At 36.4% G+C, this 16220-nt stretch overlaps 1 protein-coding gene across 5 annotated transcripts in view; it reads left to right on the forward strand.

Annotated features, from left to right (window-relative positions):
- LOC128207366 (papilin-like) overlaps positions 1 to 16220 on the forward strand; it is a 172263-nt gene that overhangs the window by 78102 nt on the left and 77941 nt on the right. The gene's annotated exons all lie outside the window — the stretch shown is intronic.

A 16220-nucleotide genomic window follows, 5' to 3' on the forward strand; every position in this document is an offset into this window, starting at 1 on the left:
ACCAGAGCAAGATGAATGGGGGTGTAACCATGCATCATGCTTGTGGTGCTTGCCCAACTTGACCAGAGCAGGGTGAATTGGGGTGTACCATGCATCATGCTGGTGGTGCTTGCCCAACTGGACCAGAGCAAGGTGAATGGGGGTGTTACCATGCATCATGCTTGTGGTGCTTGCCCAACTGGACCAGAGCAAGGTGAATGGGGGTGTAACCATGCATCATGCTTGTGGTGTTTGCCCAACTGGACCAGAGCAAGGTGAATGGAGGTGTAATCATGCATCATGCTTGTGGTGTTTGCCCAACTGGACCAGAGCAAGGTGAATGGAGGTGTAAACATGCATCATGCTTGTGGTGTTTGCCCAACTGGACCAGAGCAAGGTGAATGGGGGTGTAACCATGCATCATGCTTGTGGTGTTTGCCCAACTGGACCAGAGCAAGGTGAATGGAGGTGTAATCATGCATTGTGCTTGCCAAACAGGACCAGAGTCACACAGGCACCTAGCAGGTAACCCAATGTGTAAGACGGTGCTGGCAGGTTTTGTGAGGGAGGGGGTGTGGATGGTGGGGGAGGTTTCAGGACCCGATGAATGGGGTGCATTCATGCTAAGTGCTTGTTGTGCCTGCAAAGCAGGACCAGAGTCAAACATGCATCGACAGGTCATGCTCCATATATCACTGTAGGGTAGACTCCAGCTTTTTACCATCAATAACAGAAATATTACTGTAACACAAACTCATTTCTTGTGGTGTATGTTTATTTCATACTGCTGGCTCGGTTTGATGCTTGTGATTTCCATCAGTCATTAAAGGCCAATTCTGGTAGCACTGACGCATTGTAGACGGGTTTTAATTGAATAAGAGACATGATTTCCGGATGAACATAATATTTCTCTTAGTCATTTTTCTACTTCTCAAAAGACATCAAAGACAATTTCTTCTGTTTATAGGTGTGACTAATCAAAATTAATTTTATGGAAGGTGCAGTGCAGATATTATCATTCTCGTGCACATGAAATTAGTTGCCTACTGCAGTTATATGGCAGGCATTTGTACCATCATTAATTTTGTACTGAACAAGCTTCCATGTGAGGCCACCTTATATGTTTCAATATTCCATGGGTTGGAAATCCTATTCTATAAATTATGGTCATTGGTTACATAACTCTTGGCAGCAATATTGATTAATTACTTATAATTCACCCATTGCGAACATTATTAAATGGATGTCAGTTACACATAAAAAAGAATAGTACTTCAGTTAATTAAAGCAAGGTGAATAAATAGGTGCAGAATGGCTTATATTTTAAGCACAGTATATTTCATGCCAGATATCTTGTTAATTATATCAAGTGGGAATTCTTCCTTTATGTGTATTGCTTATCACTTGAGTGTATTTGATTTTATTAACCAGTTAAAATGAAATTAATTCTCTGCAAAGTCGGAGAAGCAATTTGTTTCAAATATCTATGTTTAACAAATGAGAAAAGTATACAGCTTGGAAGATATAATTGTAGTTTACTCTCCAATAAGAATGATTAATGTAAGTTTTTTCTATGGTGTCAAGTTGAAGTACAAATCTGTTGTCTAACTTTTTTGTTTGAATGATGAACTTTATGCGTAATCTCTTGTCAACATTCCCTTTCTGAAGCAAAACAATTGGCTCGAATGCAAACAATTTGACCATGTATTTCTTCTCCTCCTAAACCACTAGGACAGTTTCAATCAAACTTCACAGGAATGTTCTTTGGGTGTTCCTCATCCAGATTCATTTCAATAAATATGTTTTCAGTCGGAACTCATATACCCACAGCAAGTGAAAGGAAGAACTTTAAAAATCTTATTGGCCTTATTTTAAAATATTTTCAAAGGAATCTTCCTTAGTATCACATACATGCCATATCCCCCGGAGGGGGAAAAAATCCCCCGAAATTTCGACCCATCCCCCTTCTTCCAGAGGGGGATGAAAATCCCCCGGAATTAAAAAAAAGTGTGTTTAAAATTATGCAAATTTATCACAGGGTTTACAGTTATAAAGCCCTTCCTGTCCTGAAGCTTAATTGGAGTATCAACTGATGGTGTGTTTTAACAACACCTATTGGGTGACACTTAATAAATCAGCAGGGCACATTTTATGCATTGTTTTGATTGAAATTGACAGAATTTGCGTAAGAAGTGTCAATTAGACTGGTCAGATAAAAGGTCGATTTTCATTGGTTAAAATTATAAATTTTATCCAATCAGAGAGGATGTAACAAATTAAAGCGTTCTTCAAAACATGTGTCATTGTCATCAAAAGGATTAATAATTTAAAGGTGACAGTAAATTATTTAGTAAAGAAAAGGATTAAAATAACTTTATAGACAATGCTGTTCTTTGTTATGCATCACTAATATGTTTACATACATGACATTGACCTTCATTGCAAATATCAGAAAATAACAGAACTTCCAGAAGAGAAACTGAAAGTAGACAATTCGGATGAAATGACTTTTATTTATTTATTATGGTGGTGATGTTTTTATTTTTTGATGAATGCCAAAAGAAGATATGTTTATGAACTTAAACAATAAATTATGCATTTGCTTTTTATCAGAAGCAAACAAATCTGACTCTTTGGGAATTGAAATGAAAAATATTGATAATTCATTCCATTCTCTCTCTTAGTCTGAAAGTCATCATTTATGATCATAGGCAGCAGATTTTGTATCCAATTTTAGAGTCTCTGAAACATATTTTTCTGTTAAGTATTCTATTTTGCAAGTGAGTGCTTTTATTATGCAATATGGCTGTCTCATAAAAATATAGATGAAGTGCTGGAAAAAGGGGTAAACAAGGTGAATTGGCACATGTGTCATGCCTGTAATGCTACATGGCGATGATGAAAATCCCCTGGTATGTGACCCAAATCCCCTTAAATTCTGGACATAATCCCCTCTTGAGCCTTTCAAAATTATGGCAATTTTTTTTTCGTACTTGCGTCTTAAAATACTTTGAAATTTTGCCAAATAAGATCTGCTAAAAAATCCCCCTGAATACTACAAAAATCCCCCTGAATTTTCAGACTTTTGAACAAATCCCCCTGAAAGGTCTCCAGAAAATATGGCATGTATGGTATCACCATATTAACACCTTGCTCATCTTAAGCAGCTGCTACAGCAGCAGCAGAATTCTGAACATCATTCCTTGTCAACATTCTGTATTGTCCTCACCACCAGTTGTGTTGGTCCATATTTTTTTTTTTTTAAAGTATGTTTGACATCATGTGTTGAAACACCTGAAAGAATGTGGGTAATGGAAAGTCATTTGCAATTACTCAAACAAATGTTGTTCTAATTGCATGCTGTCTCTGTAGGTGAACCTCCTGGAGAAATAAGCACAGAAAACATGAGTCTCCTAAATGACTTTAACAGGTTTGGAGTCTCAGGGTCTATATTGTCTATTGTGAAAATAGTTCAATCTGGAATATAAAACTTTTTTTGTCTGATATCTCGTATCATTGGACATTTTTCATTCTGAGGGGCATGGATGAGCAAAAGTCAACTCTCTGGCCAAGAATGTATCCACGTTACTAGACAGCAAGTTAATCTGTAGTATTGATATGAACTGCTGCTTTATTCTATGATGTGAAGTTGTGTCCCTTGATATTTGTGGGCAGTAAGACCACAGTTGTAGCCCTGAAATAAGTTCAAAATGAACTGCACAACCTTGTGTACCTCCAAAATTATTTGAACTGGTTAATTGTGTGCATGGTATACTTTTAAACAATAGCTACATACATACACAGTAGTTTGACAAGTAAGGGGGGAGTATGGCAAGTCCCATCACTCTTGCTGAGTAAAATAGGGGCATTGGCAGCCACAACCATCACTTTAATAAAAGTAAAACAAATGAACTGAGTTTTGTTAAGTTCAATAAAAACAAAGTAATAACATAGTTAACACTTGCAAAGTAAATGAATTAGATAATGAAGTATGTACACATTGTGGTTATAATTATAGTGCATGCCTAATGTGTATATAATGATATAATTGTACTCAAGTGAGTGATTTGCTTAATTGTATTGTATTGAATCTGCAGTTGGGGTAAGTGGAGTTTCTCTATAATCCAGTGTTCAGCTCCTTTGAAATAGTTTTTTTGTCAGCATGATTTATTTTGGGCCTGTTTAGGGCTTCAGGTTTCCTTGGGCCTGTATGAGCCATCAGATTTTCATTGGCCTGTATGGACCTTCAGGATTTTCCTCGAGCCTGTATGGACCTTCAGGATTTTCCTTGGGCCTGTTTGTGCTTTCAGGTTTTTCCTTGGGCCTGTATGGGCCTTCAGGATTTTTCTTGGGACTGTATGGGCTTTCAGGTTTTTCCTTGGGCCTGTATGGGCCTTCAGAATTTTCCTCTGGCCTGTATGGGCCTTCAGGATTTTCCTTGGGCCTGTATGGGCTTTCAGGTTTTTCCTTGGGCCTGTATAGGCTTTCAGGTATTTCCTTGGGCCTGTATGGGCCTTCAGATTTTCCTTGGGCCTGTATGGGCCTTCAGATTTTCCTTGGGCCTGTATGGGCCTTCAGTTTTTTGTAATGTTATTGTCCGCAGACTGATAACTTTAAATTGGAAGCAATATGTGAGCACCTATTTTCAAATAGACCACACCAGCTCTCTAAAACAGTATTATGTGAGATATTTGATCTGATTGTAATGGAATTTTCTGACCTTAGTTCCATGGGTCTCCATTCCTACTGTTCTATATCATTGCCTGCTTGATTGTTTACACCGATACTGTAAAGTTTGAACAATTAAGTTTATTGTGGGCCTGTGTAGATATGATCATGACAAGGTGTCAGCCCAGCACCCAGCAGACAGACAGTGTGATCAACAGGCGATTGTGAATGATTTAAAGGCATAAGTTGCACCGATTTGTTCTTCCGTTTGATTAATAACATTACATGTTTTGATAATAATGTTTCAATTGTAACTCTGTCATTTCAAGTGGAAAATTGACATAATTTGAACAAAATTACACCATGATGTTCTCTGTAGATGTTGGCCGTGGTGTGACTTTGTAATTGTTACTTATCGCTTTAACTTGAGTGCTTCGTTCGTTGCAGGTGAATAAATGTCATAATAGATCTTTTTTTCAGCCATTGATTGCTTGAACCATCCTATATTTTACATAAAAACGTAATGAAATTTGCTGTCAAACATAATTTATGAGCTGTTAGATTTTGTTTAAAATATAAGTTAATAATTTTAAAGGTTACCAACCCTCATTTGTTAGGGCTTTTGTTGATATGTAACCTGAATGTAACCTGATGCTATCTAAAAGAATGAGAAATATAAATGTGTTGAAGTAATTTATGATGTAAGACTAGAAAGTAAATTTGTTTAAAACTTCACTTTTTAGTTTTTTATTTGTTTCTGAAAGCCTTGTACCTTGTTGAAGCTCATTTTATTTTTAATATATGCACCTCTTATTTCCACTAACATTTCATGCATAGAATTATAGTTATTTAGGAAGTTCTTAAATGCAGCGAAAATTTCACTGACAGACACCCAGACTCTGGGAAGATGGATTGAATGTCACCAAGTCCAACCAACTCAGTAGAACATGGATTTTCTTGTACCAATACAATCTCCTTTCATTACAGCCTGTCAGCAGTAAGGTGTAGAATGATTGCTCAATCAGTTGGGTACCATGTTTGATTGTCCGATTAATCTGCTAGTTTGATTGAAAAAGGTTACATTTTAGTCTGAAATTTGCACCTTCAAGTTGCTATTATTTTTCCATGTCTGCAAAGTTGCATTCAAGTGAAAAAAATATGTTTTGTAAACTAATGGCAGAATGTTGTTAAGGCCATGGGTCTGCTGTTTGACATGTTGAAACGCACTAGAATTAAGTAAGGCTAATCTAAAAAGCACTTGTGCTCTCTTAATCATTAGAAATTGTAGCATTTATATAACAATCAATGAACATTTTCCATAAAAGAAAAAAAAATAGCAATCCAGGGAGGTATTTTTATCAGAGACATTTTTTTTATTATTTATAATAAAGTAGGACAAATTCAGTTTGTAGTCCCTTCATTTAAAGCTCATATTTTTTTTTTTATTTATTTAAAAAACCCAGTTTATATCTTAGAAATACTATGAGTTTTGGAATTTTGGAAGACAGTGTGGTTTTGATCCAACCTAAATACAGGTGTGCCATCATCAAAATACAGTTGTTCCATCACAGAAATACTGTTGTGCCACCACATAAATACAGTTGTTCCAACACAAAAATACTATTATGCCATTACATGAATACTGTTGTGCCACCACAAATGTACTGTTATGCCATCACAAACAAATGGTTATGCAATCACAGGAATACTGTTGTGCCACCTCAAAAATATGTTTATGCTATCACAGAAGTACTGTTATGCCATTACATGAATACTGTTGTGCCACCACAAATGTACTGTTATGCCATCACAAACAAATGGTTATGCAATCACAGGAATACTGTTGTGCCACCTCAAAAATATGTTTATGCTATCACAGAAGTACTGTTATGCCATTACAGGAATACTGTTATGCCATCTCAGAAATACTTTTATACCATGAAAGGAATACTTATATGCCATTTCAGGAATACTGTTATGCCATCACAGAAATACTGTTATTCCATATCAGGAATATTGTTATGCCACCACCGGAATACTGTTATGCCACCACAGGAATATTGTTATGCCACCACAGGAATACTGATGTGCCACCACAGGAATACTGTTATGCCACCACAGGAATACTGTTATGCCACCACAGGAATACTGTTATGCCACCACAGGAATACTGTTATGCCACCACAGGAATATTGTTATGCCACCACAGGAATACTGTTATGCCACCACAGGAATATTGTTATGCAACCACAGGAATACTGATGTGCCACCACAGGAATACTGTTATGCCACCACAGGAATACTGATGTGCCAGCACAGGAATACTGTTATGCCACCACAGGAATACTGATGTGCCAGCACAGGAATACTGTTATGCCACCACAGGAATATTGTTATGCAACCACAGGAATACTGATGTGCCACCACAGGAATACTGTTATGCCACCACAGGAATACTGATGTGCCAGCACAGGAATACTGTTATGCAACCACAGGAATACTGATGTGCCAACACAGGAATACTGTTATGCCACCACAGGAATACTGATGTGCCAGCACAGGAATATTGTTATGCAACCACAGGAATACTGATGTGCCAGCACAGGAATATTGTTATGCCACCACAGGAATACTGTTATGCCACCACAGGAATACTGTTATGCCACCACAGGAATACTGATGTGCCAGCACAGGAATACTGTTATGCCACCACAGGAATACTGATGTGCCAGCACAGGAATACTGTTATGCCACCACAGGAATATTGTTATGCAACCACAGGAATACTGATGTGCCACCACAGGAATACTGTTATGCCACCACAGGAATACTGATGTGCCAGCACAGGAATACTGTTATGCAACCACAGGAATACTGATGTGCCAACACAGGAATACTGTTATGCCACCACAGGAATACTGATGTGCCAGCACAGGAATATTGTTATGCAACCACAGGAATACTGATGTGCCAGCACAGGAATATTGTTATGCCACCACAGGAATACTGATGTGCCAGCACAGGAATACTGTTATGCCACCACAGGAATACTGTTATGCCAGCACAGGAATACTGTTATGCCACCACAGGAATACTGATGTGCCAGCACAGGAATATTGTTATGCCACCACAGGAATACTGATGTGCCAGCACAGGAATATTGTTATGCAACCACAGGAATACTGATGTGCCAGCACAGGAATATTGTTATGCCACCACAGGAATACTGTTATGCCACCACAGGAATATTGTTATGCAACCACAGGAATACTGATGTGCCACCACAGGAATACTGTTATGCCACCACAGGAATACTGATGTGCCAGCACAGGAATATTGTTATGCAACCACAGGAATACTGATGTGCCAGCACAGGAATATTGTTATGCCACCACAGGAATACTGATGTGCCAGCACAGGAATATTGTTATGCAACCACAGGAATACTGATGTGCCAACACAGGAATACTGTTATGCCACCACAGGAATACTGATGTGCCAGCACAGGAATATTGTTATGCCACCACAGGAATACTGATGTGCCAGCACAGGAATACTGTTATGCAACCACAGGAATACTGATGTGCCAGCACAGGAATATTGTTATGCCACCACAGGAATACTGTTATGCCACCACAGGAATATTGTTATGCAACCACAGGAATACTGATGTGCCAGCACAGGAATATTGTTATGCCACCACAGGAATACTGTTATGCCAGCACAGGAATACTGTTATGCCACCACAGGAATACTGATGTGCCACCACAGGAATACTGTTATGCCACCACAGGAATACTGATGTGCCAGCACAGGAATATTGTTATGCCACCACCGGAATACTGATGTGCCAGCACAGGAATATTGTTATGCAACCACAGGAATACTGATGTGCCAGCACAGGAATATTGTTATGCCACCACAGGAATACTGTTATGCCACCACAGGAATATTGTTATGCAACCACAGGAATACTGATGTGCCACCACAGGAATACTGTTATGCCACCACAGGAATACTGATGTGCCAGCACAGGAATATTGTTATGCAACCACAGGAATACTGATGTGCCAGCACAGGAATATTGTTATGCCACCACAGGAATACTGATGTGCCAGCACAGGAATATTGTTATGCAACCACAGGAATACTGATGTGCCACCACAGGAATATTGTTATGCCACCACAGGAATACTGATGTGCCAGCACAGGAATATTGTTATGCCACCACAGGAATACTGATGTGCCAACACAGGAATACTAATGTGCCAGCACAGGAATATTGTTATGCCACCACAGGAATACTGATGTGCCAGCACAGGAATATTGTTATGCCACCACAGGAATACTGATGTGCCAGCACAGGAATACTGTTATGCCACCACAGGAATATTGTTATGCCACCACAGGAATACTGATGTGCCAGCACAGGAATATTGTTATGCCACCACAGGAATACTGATGTGCCAACACAGGAATACTAATGTGCCAGCACAGGAATATTGTTATGCCACCACAGGAATACTGATGTGCCACCACAGGAATACTGATGTGCCACCACAGGAATACTGTTATGCCACCACAGGAATACTGTTATGCCAGCACAGGAATACTGATGTGCCAGCACAGGAATATTGTTATGCCACCACAGGAATACTGATGTGCCACCACAGGAATACTGTTATGCCACCACAGGAATACTGTTATGCCAGCACAGGAATACTGTTATGCAACCACAGGAATACTGATGTGCCAGCACAGGAATATTGTTATGCAACCACAGGAATACTGATGTGCCAACACAGGAATACTGTTATGCAACCACAGGAATACTGATGTGCCAGCACAGGAATATTGTTATGCAACCACAGGAATACTGATGTGCCAGCACAGGAATATTGTTATGCAACCACAGGAATACTGATGTGCCAACACAGGAATACTGTTATGCAACCACAGGAATACTGATGTGCCAGCACAGGAATATTGTTATGCAACCACAGGAATACTGATGTGCCAGCACAGGAATATTGTTATGCCACCACAGGAATACTGATGTGCCAGCACAGGAATATTGTTATGCCACCACAGGAATACTGATGTGCCAACACAGGAATACTAATGTGCCATCACAGGACTTACAGAAGTAGAGATGTGCCAGAAATACTTTAATGTAATCACGGAAATATATTTGTGCCATAACAGAAATTGTGCCATCTTCAAACAATAGTAATGCCAGCATGGAGATACAGTTATTCCATTCTAGAAATACTAAAATGTAATCACTGAAATATAATTGTTCCATCACAGATAAACAGTGGTGCCATCACCAAATTACAGCTTTGCCACAACATTTGTACCATCAAGATATATACTGGTGCGATCACAGAAATACATTTTATTCAATTATGTAGCAAACACTGCCTCAGAAACTCTATTTCCCTATTTCAGAAACACAAATTTCAAGTATTTATACATTTAAGATACTTTAATGTGATAACTGTTTGGTCTTTTGGGCATTCATTGACTGATACAGCTCATGAGTTAGCTGAAATAATTCATCTGATGTCGATTATGAGATGAATTTTTGTCAATAAAAATCTTAACATACACAGCAGGTATTTGTGAACTTTAACCAAACAAATCGCATTTTTGATAGCAGTGCAGTTTTTACGGTTGCTTTATATCATTTTTATTGAGGCATACTAAATTGTTGAGCCGGAAAATTTTATTTGAGGGCATTATTTAAATTAAAATCATGGCAAATATTTTTCATGGTTTTCATTGTATGATCTTTTGTGGGTGAAGTGTTCTGCATTTTGATAATAATAAACTAATTATACTAAATAAACTTCACAATGAGCAATTTGTATCATTCTTCTGTACAGAATAGTTTATAATCCAATTCTTGAAAAAATATTGTTGAAAAAATTGAACTAGGGCCACTTTCCTTATTCTAAGCAGCGGTCAGCAAGTTGAGGTAGGCTCTGAAAAAGGCAGTCGTCTGGGGTCATCTAGCTAGTTGAGGTGGACTCTGTAAAAGTCATTTGTCTGGGGTCATCTAGCTGAATGAGGTGGACTCTGAAAAAGTCTGTCATCTGGGTCATCTAACTGGTTGAGGTAGACTCTGAAAAAGGCGGTCATCTGGGGTCATCTAGACATGGAGTGCCCATTCAGTCATACACAGCTGCTTTATAACCAAAAACAATTGGCACAGTTGGTAGATGAGAAATTCATCTACAATGGCAGTCATTGACTTGAACATGGATTTTTATTTACTTTTTTGGACCGATATACGTCTATTCAAAGTCATTATGAAATGATTTGTATAGAATTGAAATGATTTGTACAGAACGTTTATTCTTTCTTTACTGCATTTAGTGCAATCTTATTTCAACAAAAGTTTGTGTACATTTTGATAAACTGTTGATTATATAACTTATATCAGTAAAAAATACTTAAATGAAGATAGCTGTGAAAAGGTCTTTGAAGTAAATTTTTACCTAATAAAAGAAATGACTGCAATAGTTGCACAAGGGCTCAATTTGTTAGCGACTTTTAAACATGTTTTGAATTGATCTGTTCAGCTTGTAGGTTATTTAGTTAGTTATTGAAGTATGTTAAATTAGAAAGAAAATTTAGAGAAATACTGACCTTGTATAGAAGATTTAAAAAGAACTTGTTAAAAGTTACAAAAAATATTTATTTATTAAAAATTATTCTTTTTAAAAATAACTTTATAACAGTTAAAGCAAAATGTTGCTCAAATTTTCCCGAGACCAACAACAGGTACTCATTACTTCAGCAAATGCAGCCTGATTATTGTTAAATTGAGCATATTAAGTTGTTGTATTTTCAACTTAGTGAAGAATGATGCACACTTTCCCCTGTATTTTCAACAAGTATCTATAAATGTGAACCAGTCTTTGTTTCTATGGAATAAGCTTCTCATTTTGGCATTGTTTTGACATGAATATTATTTTGCTGGACAATTTGATATAGAAATGTTAACCATTGGGATATGATCTGACAGGGTTGAAGAAGTTTGGCAGACATTCATCAGGCGAGTCCTGCAAACAAGGATTATTACAATCCTCAAGCTAATGGGAAACAGTTGTTATGAACAAAGTAATGAACCTTACAGCATTATTTGCAGATTTCTGTATACATTCTGGTGTAAATTAATGTCCAAATTTGATTCAAGTGTAAAATGTAATCCTGGTAATATTGTATCTTTAACTGACAGACTTTCAATGTTGGTCCAATGTATTAGTAATAATTTCATAAAAAGTTATGGTTAAAAATATAATGGATTCTTGGATATCCCCATGTTATAATCACTTGGAAGATTGACACAGAGATTAGTTAAAGCCATCTGTGCTGGCTTAAGACGATTATATCCATGCAAACTGGAGCATATTCGGTTGCAGTAGACTGTGGAGGCTGCAGAAGTTGGAAATCCAAGCCACTGTTAGGTGGACACAGACCGGCTGACATGCTGTCACTGCTGTGATTGAGATGGGAGAATTGTGAAGTAAATCAGCCGCTAACCAGCTAACCAGGTAGCCTTTTTACCGTAAGGCTGGTAGATTACAGTTGAATGGATAAGTTACAAAGCGAAAAACTAATGTTTGTGTATTAATACAAGATGTAGACTTAAATCACCTAATATTCTATTACTGTGTGACAGTGGAAAAATTATCGATGGTAATAAATTACCATGTGCCATCTGTAACTGATACTTCAAAGGAATGCTGTGCTCCAGAGTCTGGGGGATAGTGCAGTTTTCCGGAGGGTTATAACTCAACAAGTCATAGTGATAAAAAACTTAATAAGATTAAAAAATCTAAAATATTCACAGTGCTTTTCCAATAGAATGTGACGAAAAAATATTGAAAGTGATTTTGATACTTTGTGGTACATTAAGGAGAAAGTTTAAGAAATTTTTCTTACTTAGTTTACAAAGACGTGGTTTGATTACAACAAATGTATCCTGTCAAAACTCCAAACATTGTTAAAATGGAAGATAAAGCGAAGTTTACAAATGGAAGGATAGCTTCTTAGGTTTTCGAATAAAACAAATGGATACTCTTAATATACTGGAGTTTGGATGACTAATGTAGTGTTAGAAATGTATGAACAGTAATGTTAAAGAGAACATTTCTTAAAATTATTCTTTCTAAATATTAAATAAACATATTCAATTTGGATGATTTTTTTGCCGTTGTGACAGTCCACTTTGCATGATGCAGTCATGAAAATAATCATTTATCTAGTAAAGTTATCAGACAACAATTGTATTCGGCTAACAAAGGCATATTGGTTGATTTCAAAAATGCTGTAATGTGAGGGTTTTTGTTGTTCTAATTTAGTTTTTGGATATTGGATATAATATACTTCATTTTCTGTGATATATTTAAGCATTGTAAGGTAGAACAATGCATTTTAAAGTCATATCTACTTGTGGGAGTATTTCTCTAGTGATATTCATCATCAGTGTTTTCCCGGAAACTTTGGAGGCCAGGAGACCGGTGGTCAACTTCAAGCCAGTATATGTGCCATACATTTTTCAATTATTTGGAGATAAGGGTAAATGGGAGTCTAAGACAAAAAGTTTCACAAGTTCCGGAACGACCATACCCAACAACGCGGATGGTAGCGAACACCACAAACAAAGGCATGCTCCATCTACTATCCACCAACGTCGTGAACACTATCACTCTGGCACTGGTAAGAAATTACTGGAACAAGAAAGTCTACTAGTTGACAATATTCTTGTTACAAAACGGTCGTAACTATTCATAGAAATAGAGTTATGTCTATCTGGTTCTCAGGTTTTCAGGACAAGATATACATACTATATATAGTAATTGATATTTTCTTAAGAAAAAAAAATGATGTTCAGAAATATATCATATGGATCTGCTTAGAAATCTGTGTATCACACTTGAATAAAAACATGCCATGAATTGTATTAAAACCAGATTCTTAATGTGGAGATTGGGACTGTCAATAAATTCAATACTATTTGGTACTTCTATATAATATTGAATACATTTAAGCAAAGGTAGTATAGTATTCTTATGAGGCCAAGTTAAAGTGTCATGCACAATATTATGTTAACTTGTGGTCTTGAATATGTGGTGGAAACCAGAGAACAATTAGGCTTTGTTCTGCCATTAAACCAAATCACACCCAAGTTTGGAATGTCTTTTCTTGCATAAGTTCTCTGAACAAAAAAATGACTTTTGTACATCTAAAATAAATGTATAAAATTAATCTATTCCTGTTCAAAACGATATGAATTTTAATGAAATCTCCATCAGATGTTAATGATATGACAAGAGAGTCTACACTAAATGTCACATCTATAGTTATATAAGTGATGGGGGAAGAAAAAAACAATAAAAGTAATGATCGAAATAGGATTTTTTTTACATAAAAATCAAGAATTGAGACACTTGTGATTTGTTTTTGACCAATTTAGGAGATTGCATGAGTAGCAAATCTCGTTGAACTACAGGTTTTATCGGAGTAACAACATTTGTTGAGGGTTTTTTTCATGGCTCGTAAAAAAATTCATTAGTTTTTTATTGCGATCATAAAAATCTGGAAAAGAGTGATAGATATTAAAGTGCATAGGATGCTCATTAAGCTGAAGAGTAATTGAAAGAAAGTCAGCTATAAAAATTATATATTTATCGAGAACACATTTATTGTCTTTATTGACATTTCTGTCAAATTGACAAACATTACTTTTGTAATAATTCTTTAATGAATCCACTTTTCTTACTTATTGTTTCCATTAAACTCTGTTTCAGAGGAGAATTGTTACTGTCTGGGTTAGCTTCTAGGAAAATGAATTCTATGTAGAATTTACTGTACTTAAAAATATTAATAATGCTTATAATTTTGTGGTAATTTTTCCATCAAGACCGTCATTCCTCTACAGTATGTATATCAGTCACGATAAACTCTACAACTGCATTATACAACAATTTTAGAAGGTTAAGTGCTTTAAAACAAATCAGAAATTGCCTCATATTTTTTACATATCTTGAAATCTCCAGATAACCCCATGGAGTACTTGTGAATGGGTTTATTTATGTGTGGAGGAGAATGCTCTTTTAAAGTGTTAATTGCACAAATAAGAATCAATAAAGCAAGAGCAAAGATCTTCAGTGTTTCAAGCAGTTTCTCTACCACAAAGTGATTGCATAAACTTAGAAATTTACTGCACACTTGAAGCACAGCCGGCTCAATGTTTAAGGACATTTCGAAGAGCAAATATCTGAAGAATTAGTCAAGTATTTTAAGGCAGGAGGTTTCTGTGTTGGACACTCTGCTTTAGAGTCTGTGATGGACCAACAGTAGTGGCTGTCCTTGACGGCTAGAATATCAAACAAGAAAAATGATGCCAGTCAGAAGCACATGATTGATGTTTTCCAGTCCCACCCTAATAACTTGAATATTGAGAGCCTTTACAATGCTTAAAAACAAAGATTGTTAAAGTTCAGATAAGATGAGAAAAGATGCATTAGTTTTATATTGATTCTTGTTGATAAGAAAGTATAATACATATGAAGCCTAATGTAGAGCTTTCAAACTAGCTTTTTAGTTCAGGCTCAACAGCTTCGCAGCAATGGGTTTTTTGACATCCAAGCCAGTCTGTGTTTGCTACGACAAGATGATATCACCAACAGGTTGCATTCACCCCTCATGGGGTTTATAGTCAAGGTTTCAAGCAACCTTACAATACCAGTTTTGGTGCCTACGGGCATTAAACCCACAATTTATTAAACCAAATATTATTTTTTTCAAATCATTTTTTTTAAACAAAAGTTTGGGATGATTGAATTTAAAATTAGAGCTTTAAAATTAGAGCATATAATATTTTATTACAAAATTCTTTAAAGGTAATATTTTTGAATTATTGTTAAATTGTCTTGCGCAGTTGCTGTCAATTTAAGTCGGGTGTTCCTGTAATATCTTTACGATAATTCACTGGCGAAATTGAAGCTAATTCTAGTTTATCATATTCAAAATGACATTGTCTGATAAATATATGTTTGTCTGAATGACTTATTTGTTATGTTAATGTAGTATTTAACATTCAGATATTTTAGCCTGTTATTAAATTGAATTCCTTATACGTATTAAGTGTGTCTTTTATAATATCCCTTCTAACTTATACTGAAATGCTATAGCATTGACACAATCTACACAATGATATCTAAAAGATAGATTTGCATTAATTATTGTTTGGTGTTTTATGTCATCATTTCTGAAGCTAGATTGAATCATTTTTATATTGCCACCTGTGTAGCCCATTTATTTACAGTCTGCGTCTGCAGTTTATAATGACAACCTCTCTTTGTGAAGTGTGATTGTCACTTATCTTCTGTTCAGGCCACTTATGTCTGGATCTGTCTCTCTTGATATATATTCTCTCTCATTGTAACCATCTTCAAATCCTGCCATATTGTTCTGCTTATTAACTGTTTCTTCATTATCTACCTTCCAACTTGTACATTCTTTCTTTCTTTCAGTTTCATCTTCTTTCTTGACAATAA

Source organism: Mya arenaria, chromosome 11 (genome assembly GCF_026914265.1).
Source record: "Mya arenaria isolate MELC-2E11 chromosome 11, ASM2691426v1".
In the NCBI taxonomy this organism is placed as follows: Eukaryota; Metazoa; Mollusca; class Bivalvia; order Myida; family Myidae; genus Mya; species Mya arenaria.